This window comes from Glycine soja, chromosome 17, assembly GCF_004193775.1.
Source record: "Glycine soja cultivar W05 chromosome 17, ASM419377v2, whole genome shotgun sequence".
Taxonomy (NCBI): Eukaryota; Viridiplantae; Streptophyta; class Magnoliopsida; order Fabales; family Fabaceae; genus Glycine; species Glycine soja.
In genome coordinates this window covers 27,608,407-27,618,039 of record NC_041018.1, presented here as the reverse complement: position 1 = coordinate 27,618,039, position 9,633 = coordinate 27,608,407, and positions in this window count along the sequence as shown.

Here is a 9,633-nt window from a genome sequence, read left to right as displayed (position 1 = left end):
TTATGACAAGGGATTAAGAGACCGTGGGTCTCTTGTTGAACACAAGGGAAGGGTTGTCCCTCTGTGCATTGTTAATCCGAAGAGAGTGAAAGTTTAATTGGGGAATAGTCTTCGTATCTTAATTCAACCCCCTTTTTTTCTTAAGGTAACTGAGGCCATTTATCCAACATCCTATTCTTGATAACTCACTTCTCTCTAAAAAGACAAACTTTCCGGAATGATAAAATGAGGTCACATGAACGTCTTGAAAACACAGTCAATCAAATGCTTTTTTTTTCTTTTTGAACACTTTTTTTTTATTTTGAAACTTATTTGTTTTGAACTTTACTCGTTGTTTTACGGCACCCCCAACAACATGCAAGATGAGTAATCTCTGATTGAACGGTCTTGGAAGTCCAAACTCAGGAGCACAGCTCGCTTGAGCAAACAGACCAATGGCTTGCACCCACATTCCGGTGAAAGTTGAATAAGCAAAGATGCGTTTGTGAGAGGACGAGGGACAAAGATATCAACTTTATCCATTTCATTTAACATTGTAACTATGGTTTACAATAATGGTACAAACTTGAAAATCCTGATGAGTCATTTAGAGACATCTAACAACAGCTTTCAAAATTGCCCCATGTGTGGCATCTCTTGTCAATGTCAGGATTTACACACGATTCTCCTCAAATTTCAGCCAGCATCAATTAGACCTTGCACCTTACGCTTTAGAGCCCTACAATGCTCAATGGAACGCCCCGGGGCTTCTCCGTGACAAGCACACGTTGCGTTTGAGTCGTATTCTCGGAGAAATGGAGGTTGATGAACCTTGGCTAGGGTTATGGCTACCATTGAATTATCAAGTAGATATGGGAGCAAGTCAGCATAGGACACTGGAATTGGGGTGAATTCTACAGGCTTTCTCGCTGCAAAATTCATTTCTTGGTTGGTGTTTTTGGATTGTGCTAAAGGTGATGTTCGTCATTGGAAGTGCGGTAGACAGACTTTGTGGTTATTTTAGGGATGGCCTTTGTGGATAATTGGACGGTGGGTAAGGAGAAGGTTGGTTATTGGCTGAGTAATGACATTGTTGGGTTGGTGGGAAACTTGGCTGTATAGGAATGGCAGTCACAACATGGGCTTCTCCCTCATTCTCACCCTCTTCATTTGCCCTAGTTTTTTTGGCATTTATCAAAGCATGATGATCAGATTTGCCTCTTTTTAGACCCACTTTGATCCTTTCGTCGGTGAAGACCATATCATCAAAGCTTGAAGGTGTGTAGCCCACCATCTTTTCATAGTAGAATACTGGTAATGCATCTACTATTATTGTCATCATTTTTTTTTCTCCGTCATTGAGGTGCCACTTGAGCTGCCAGGTCTCTCCACCTTTGGGCGTATTCTTTTGAAGGATTCGTCCCCCCTTTTTGCACATGTTTTGTAGTTGCATCCTATCCGAAGCCATTATACTGACACAGCATAACGAAGGCAACCATTAGGTCCTTCCAAGAATGGACTCGGGAAGGTTCCAAGTTATTGTACCAGGTAACAGCTACCCCAGTAAGACTTTCTTGGAAGGAATGTATAAGCAATTTCTCATCTTTTGCGTATGCCCCCATCCTCCGACAATACATCTTTAGATGGTTCTTGGGGCAAGTAGTCCCCTTGTACTCGTCAAAGTCCAGCACCTTGAACTTGGGAGGGGTGATGATATTGGGTACTAGGAACAACTCTTCTAGGTTAGCAAAGGCATAATCTTCACCTCCTTCAATGGCCCTGAGCCTTTCCCCTAGATGATCCAACTTTCCCCTTTCTGCCATAGCATGAGGGTTTTTACTTGTTGTGGAATGCAAGAGGTGTAGCTGGGGGTGATACTGAGGGCCTTCCAAAGGGTTTTATTGGGGTATACCACCAACTGCTTGCCCTTCCGTGGCATATCCGAGGCAAGGCTCGAAGTCGGCTAGATTGTGGTGGGGAATTTCATGTGTCTCCCCCACAGTTTAAGAGACATATGCATGATCAGTTTGGGGTTGTTGGCTCTCAATGGGTATAGGAGTGGAGTTATTGACATCCTCATTGGGAGTGTACGCCACATTGGGTGGCGTATAGTTGAGAGGCAAGCCATATGGCGGGAAGGCGTGCTCGTTTTGCGCATTGGGGGCCGCTCGTACTTCCCAAATCTTTGCCTACCATAGCTGAGGTTGGATGATTCATTTAGTTGAGGCCAGATGGGGGCATCGGGTTCACCTTAGCAACAGTGCTGGTAGCGGCAACTGCAACCGCACTGGCTTCCATTATCTTCTTCATGATCATCATGGCCTCCATCATTGCGGCCATTTTCTCTTTCATGGCCTCCATGTCGGCCTTCACCTTCTCTTGCACCTCCTCTGCTTTACCCATTACTCTAGCTCTAGCAATGGTTCGGTAAGGGCGTCGTAAAGCGGGTTTTTTTCTTTTTTATAACAATGATTAAGTTCTTTTTTTTATTTTATTTTTCAAGGAAAGAATGTAATGAGCAATGCAACCAATGAAAAGTATGGATGTATGCGAATGATGCATAGTTGAAGTATTGCGAATTTTTACGCAGGACATGGGGTTGAGTCAATTTAGATTTTCAACATGGTCCATGACATCTTTGTCAAGGTGAAGCTGGAAGTAACAAGGATATCAACAATCCAAAACGTGTTTGGCAGTAGATGAAGCAATGATGTAACACGATCCATCTTTTGCCCCAATTTTTGCAAGATGGTTACTTCCATACTTCAACTTGACTCGATGAATCTTTTCGTAAAAGCACGAGCTTGGTTCAACCCCATAACCCAGGGAATGGCAATTTTGATCGCCAATACTTCAACAACATTTCATAGGGATGAAAGACTCGAGAATACACATGCTACGCATGGAAAATGTAATTATGAGATTGAGATGCCCAAAGAGACATCCTTTCTTAATTAACCATGCATTAGGTACCATGCTCAATCATTTTGTTTTGTTGTTTGTGTTTTTTATTTATTTTAGAAATGGGTTTATGATCCCAACATGGTTGGCTCATGGTACCTAACACATGCAACTAAGAATGCAGTGTGAATTTTCGCACTTTTTTTTTTCTTTTTTGTTTTTGTCTTGCAGGGGAAAACGCAAGGGTCACGCATGAGCAAACATGAAAACAATTAGTATGCAATTTGTAGATCAAAAAAGTTTGTTAAACACATAGGCATGATGATGCAATCACTCATGCAAAATGTGATGCTGGAATATGATAACGAACAAATGTAGGAATGATATGTTCATTATGATGCCATGAAGAGATGCTTACGTGATGCACGATATGAATGCATTTACGGACACGAGGGCCCGGAAAATCATCTCTCCTTACTGTGCATTTGGGGGCGCAGCGCCCCATGTGTGCAGTTAAGAAGACGATATGGATCTTTCGACTTCCCACGACAAAAGACGAGACCCACATACAACGCATGTGTGACGGCATGATGCAAATGCGCAAAAGCGCAACATGGGGATTTACACAGCATGGCAATATCCTCAAATAATTACAAGCAAAGGCGTATATGACATTTAGGATTACATGCATGGCAGTGTTTAAAACGGCACATAGCGTGTTTGCTCTGTGCCCCTATTTAGGGACCTATAGGATAATATCTAGGGGTCTCTAATAACTACTCCCAACGATTCATAGCTCACACGGCTGTTTTCTAGAGGTATCATCACTCAAGATAATAATATTGTGGCGGTATGGAATACCAGCGACAACATATTATAAAGAGAGAAAGCTCTAGACGAGGTTTCACTATTATCAAGCAAGTCGGAGACCTAGCATGATCATAGATTCACCTCCACTCCTTAAATTCCCATGAACCCGGGTATAGGCCCCCTTTTTTCACTCAAACCCGTGGGTGCTTAGAATGCAGTGTAAAGAATGTGAAATAGAAAACAATTATTTACATTTTACACAGTTCGACAAAGGCACACACAAAGTTTCACAATTCCATAATTCTTTAAAATAGGCCTAACTCACAAAAAGTCCCCAGTGGAGTCGCCAACTACCGCAACGTGCCCTTTTGCGGGCGGGCGACGCGTGACTCGCGGGTGCGCTTTCCAAAGGGGGAAAAGATGCGTGGAGTTGCCACCAACGTTCATTTGTGGAAAACATCGGGAAAACCGAAGGAAACCGGTCGAAATGAAAATTCTAAGTTCGGGAGTTGTATTTACGTTTGAGGAAGGTATTAGCACCTCTCATGTTTGTCTCAAAGGACAACAGCCTATTTTTTAGAATTGTGGAAATTGTATTACCTTAACTTTTATTTCTTTTTATTTTTTTGAGGTCGACAAAAGCGGGGCTTTCGCTCCTACGTACCCTCCTTTGGAGATGAAATCAGACCTACGTAGTTCTTTCTTAAGAGTGAATCAAGTGATTCTTTTTACTTGAATTTGTGATCATTTTTAAGGCGTTGGACCTTAAAAATGATCCTTTTACTTGGTAAGAAACTGAAATGATAAACTTTCAAACCCTATTTTTTGTGGACGAGCTTGACTAGGCGAGTTGATTTTAGCCTTAGTTTCACTTTAGTTATTAGTCAATCCAATTAAGAATGAGAAATCCCAAAGAGAAAACGTCCGATTGATTTTTTCGCTTCATTTTACTAAAAGATATTTTTTATTATTATATTATTATTTTATCTCTTTTTTGATTTCCAACGTGGTTACGGCACTACCGAACGGTCGGAATTCATTTTAACCGAAATTAACGGATGATACAATTCAAATGATCGGTGGAAACTTATTTTATTTTTTGATTAGGCGAGAAATGACTTAAATAAATGACTGAAGCACGTCAAAAAGGGGTATAGAAAGCGAATGAAAACGAGAATAAAAATACATGAAACAAAATGTGGACCACCACGGGTACATAGAATGAATTGAAAAGCTCGGTTTGGGGTACTTACCAGTTGAAGACTGAAGAAACCGAAGAACGAACGATGAATGTCGAAGAAGAGTTGAAAATCTTCGCATAATTACTCACGGAAACGTTACGGAAACGTTACGGAAGTGCCTTGGCTTGGATTTTCTTCACAGAAACAATTTTCCTCAGCAATTTCGAGAGAATAAGAAGTGCCAAGAAGGCTGAACCCTTCTCCCTTCATTCCTCCCCCTATTTATAGCAAAATAGGGGAGGAGCTTGCCACCCAGCTCGCCCAGGCGAGCAAGGTTGCTTCCTCCAGAAGCAACAGCCTTATGGAGGAAGAATATGGAAGGCCCAAGTGGGCTTAATTGCTATTTGTACCCCCTTTTTTTACTAAATGCACCCCCCTTTACCTTTTTTTGGTACTTCTTTTTCCGTAACGTTACGAAACTTTATGAATTTCGTAACGATACTTATTTTCCTTCCGCAAGGTTACGAACCCTTACGGATTATGTATTTACTCTTTTTTAGCTTTCGAAGAAGTTACGAAAACTCACGGATTGCGAAAAACACCTCCTGATGCAATCCTCCCTAGGAAGGGACCAATCACTAGAACCATGAGCAAGAGGCTCCAAGAAGATTGGGCTAGAGCTGCTGAAGAAGGCCTTAGGGTTCTCATGAACCTTAGGGTAGATTTCTGAGCCCATGGGCCAAGGTTGGGTCCAATTATCTTTGGACATATTAGACTAGGATGTCATTATATTTGGTCCTTGTATATAGGGCTCCATATTGTAGGTAGGGTACCCTAGAAATATAGGATTTTTCAGCCCTTGTATTTTTGGGCACCTAGACTAGTTTTTGTATTAGGGGTAGTTTTGTAATTTCACATGCACTAAGTGGATATTTGATGTGTGTGGCTGGAAATAAATTTAATTGAATTGGTAGAAGCCCAATCCAATTAAATTTTAGAGGGGGAGGTGAGCATTTGCTTACTACACCCCATTGCCACATCATATAGTCACACTTTGTGCATGTCCTTCATGCTTTTCATGCCTCATGACACCTAAGCACACTTAGTGGAGAATCTTGGAATTGATCTTGGATTAGTGGGCTGAACCATAACTAAAATTCACTAATCATAATTAGTAAAAGTTTGGCTCCAAAGTTTGGCTCCACAAATTCAATTTCAAATTCAAGTGAAATTTGAATTTCCCTCCAATTTTGTGTGACACTTAGGCTATAAATAGAGGTCATGTGTGTGTATTTTTTTCAACTTTGATGATTTGAATATTAAACTTCAGATTTCAAAGCTCATTTAGAGCACAAAATTTCGTGCTCTTCTCTCCCTCTCCCTTCATTCATCTCCTTCTTCCTCCAAGCTCTTATCCATGGCCTCCTATGGTGGTGAGCTTCTTCTAGACTCATCTTCTCCTTGAAGTGGCGTCTCCTCTCTCTCTTTCTTCTCCATTCCGCTGTCATTCATCTTCCAAGAAGCAAAAGAATCCATTGATGAAGAAGATCCTAGGCCTACAAGCTCCAATGGAGCTTACATCACCTCCTTTCGATTTCCGTCACATTACGGAATTTTCACGGATCGCGTACGCCTGCTTCCTTTTGATTTTCGCCACGTCTCGGGACTTCACATATTGTGCAACAAAGGGTGCCAAATATCTCGAATCGGCCAATCAAAGGTTGTATATCATCAAATAATAATGCCCGGACGAAATTAGGGTATGACACCCTCCAATGTGTTAAGACAAAGTTCTCAGGCGGTTAGTCCTTTGAAACTTTGTGAAGCGGAAACAAAAGATATCTCAGGCGGTTAGTCTTTTGAAATCTTTTGTTTAAGGGAAAGGGAAGAATCAAAAGAATTCTCAGACTGTGTCTTTTTGAATTCTTTGAAAAGGGAGAAGGGAGATACAAAAGAATTCAGGCGGTTAGTCCTTTGTTCTATTGGAAAAGGGAGAAGAGAGACACAAAAAGAATTCAGGCGGTTATTCCTTGGAGAATTCTTTATGGCAAAGGGAGAAGAGAATAAAAAAGATGAATAGCACAAGTTTTTTATCAAAGAACTTTTCTTGAAAGAAAAAGTTTTGAACAAAAACTTTTAGAAAGATGAAGAGAAGATGAATAAAAAAAATGTTGAAAGAGTTGAATGATGTTGAGAGAGAAGATTGAAAGATAGATTTCTTGATTGTTATCAAAATACATGTCATGGTCACATATTTATAATTTCTTGATGACACAAGTCAAAGTTTATGACTCTTGGCAATTTCTTTTAAAACTAGTCACTTAGAAAAGTTGTGACCTTTGAAAGAATCTTCAGAAACAAGTCACTTGAAGAATTGTGACTTTTGGAAATGTATTTTTCGAAAACAGTCACTGGTAATCGATTACCATTAAGGTGTAATCGATTACACATCAACATATGTGACTCTTCATTTGAATGTTGAAAATCTTAACATTTTAAAAAAACATTGGCAATCGATTACTACATTATGGTAATCAATTACCAGAGAGTAAAACTCTTTGGTAATGATTTTGTGAAAACTTCTTGTGCTACTCAATGTTTTGAAAAACTTTTTTAATACTTATCTTGATTGATTCTTCTCTTGATTCTTGAATCTTGATCTTGATTATTCTTGAATCTTGACTCTTGAAACTTGATTCTTGAAAACTTCATTCTTGAATCTTTGGAATTTGCTTGACTCTTGATTCTTTGGCATCATCAAAATAACCTTGGAAGACATTGCTTCTACACTACTTTCTCAAGAAAATACTCTAGAGGTATAATTGGCCTGTTCTGAGCTAACTCTCGCAGGTTGTGCATGATAATGAGTTGTCCTTTGAATAGGCTCTGTAGCATAGGGACTAAAGTTTGCGGGTGTTGGACATCTAGTTCTATGGCGGCTGATTGAGGAGCTGGGATGGATGATGAAAGGATGTCATCGGTTCTAGCCCTCTTTCTTGATGACATCTGCAAATAAAGGAACCAAACAGCTAAACAGGACATAAGTTGATCAAATTCAAAAACTGAAAAAGGCACTGGCGACTTAGCGAGACATGGTCCACTTAGCTCATCTTCACAAAAGAACATACTACCGCTTAGCGACACATGAAGCCGCTTACCGGAAGTTGCAGAAATTCAGCCTCTGCATAATTGGCTTAGCTGGCAAGTGCCTGCTAAGCCTATGGTCTGCCGCAAGGATTTGCGCTAAGCTCCTTAGAGGTTGCGCTTAGCGGCACCATCCAGTTCAGAAAATAAACTAAGTATGGGTTTTGCCGCAACAAAATGCGCTTAGCTCAGGGAAGCTCGACTTAGCGCGCGACTATCAACAAAAAATTTGACTAAGTTACCTGGGCTTAGCGATTCAGCCTCGCTTAGCCACAGGCATTTCAGTAAGAGGATGAGTGTTCATCCTCAAAAGATGAACTCGCTTAGCACGGTAGGTGCGCTTAGCGAGTTCTTCCAAGAACGCGTATATTCAATGAATACTGATGAACCCGCTTAGCGCAGCATTCTCGCTTAGCGAGTTCACCGCGTTTTCCAGAAAACGCAATTCGTTTTCTTACACTTTTCAAGCCTCTAAAAGGCATATCAGACATGCAATGTTCCCAAAATACTTAATACAATACAAACATATATAAAGTCCTAATCTTAAACTAATTCTAACAAAACATTAAAACCCTAAAAATCTAAAACTAAAAGTAAGGTTTTCTACCCTAAAGTTTAGACAAGTAAAAGAGAATATAAAGCAAGGAACTTACATGGATGATAAATGCTTTGTGATTGTAAGTAGAAAATGCGAAAAGGAAGCACAGATGCACAATGGGTTAATTTTTGGAGAGAGAGAATGCAGAGAAGAAGCTTTGAAAATATGGCAATTGTGAGTGTAACTGCCGTTACACTCACTTAAGCAGTTTTCGACACTCTCGCTTAGCGGACCTCCACGCTAAGCGAGCCAGAGAGACGTTTGGTTTGTCAAATAGGCTCGCTTAGTGAATCCTTGTGCATAGCCGACGTTTCAAATTCAAAATCAAATTTTTTTTGAACAAAAAAAGGCTTGGCTTAGCGCTCAGATAAAACCGCTTAACGAGTTATGCAGATAAACAAACCTGTAACTCTCACTAAGTCGGGCTCTCTATCGGCTTAGCTAAAATGATGCATTTTAAGTACAGAGGAGAGACTGCTTAGCTGATAAGGGGTCGCTTAGCGCTTACATTGCCGCAAGGAATTCAACTTAGCCACTATGATTGGCACTTAGCTCCAGGAACCCCAGTTCTGGCCACAAAGAAATGAGCTTGGCGGCAACTAGTCGCGCTTAGCCAAACATTACATGACGCTTAGTGGTTAGACTATCACTTAGCCGAATTCAGATTGAGTTGAAATTGGCTTAGCTCAACCTTAGCCAGCTTAGCGGACAAAATCAACCTCAGATGCCAGGGTTTATCGCTAAGCGCTTGAGAATCGTGGCTTAGCGCATGAACAAAGATGCGTTTAGCACGAGGCTTGAGCTTAGCGAAAGGACTATTTTTCAGAAAATGTTTTCTAAGTCATTTTTCAGTCCCTTCCTCAACAAATTGAAACCCTTATATCTAACAATCAAGGATAAGCTTATATACTCCAATGTATAGATTATAAAGCAAGTTCCACATGATATAATGCATAAAAAATAAAGATAACAGAAATTAAAACTGGGTTGCCTCCCAGGAAGCGCTTCTTTAACATCATT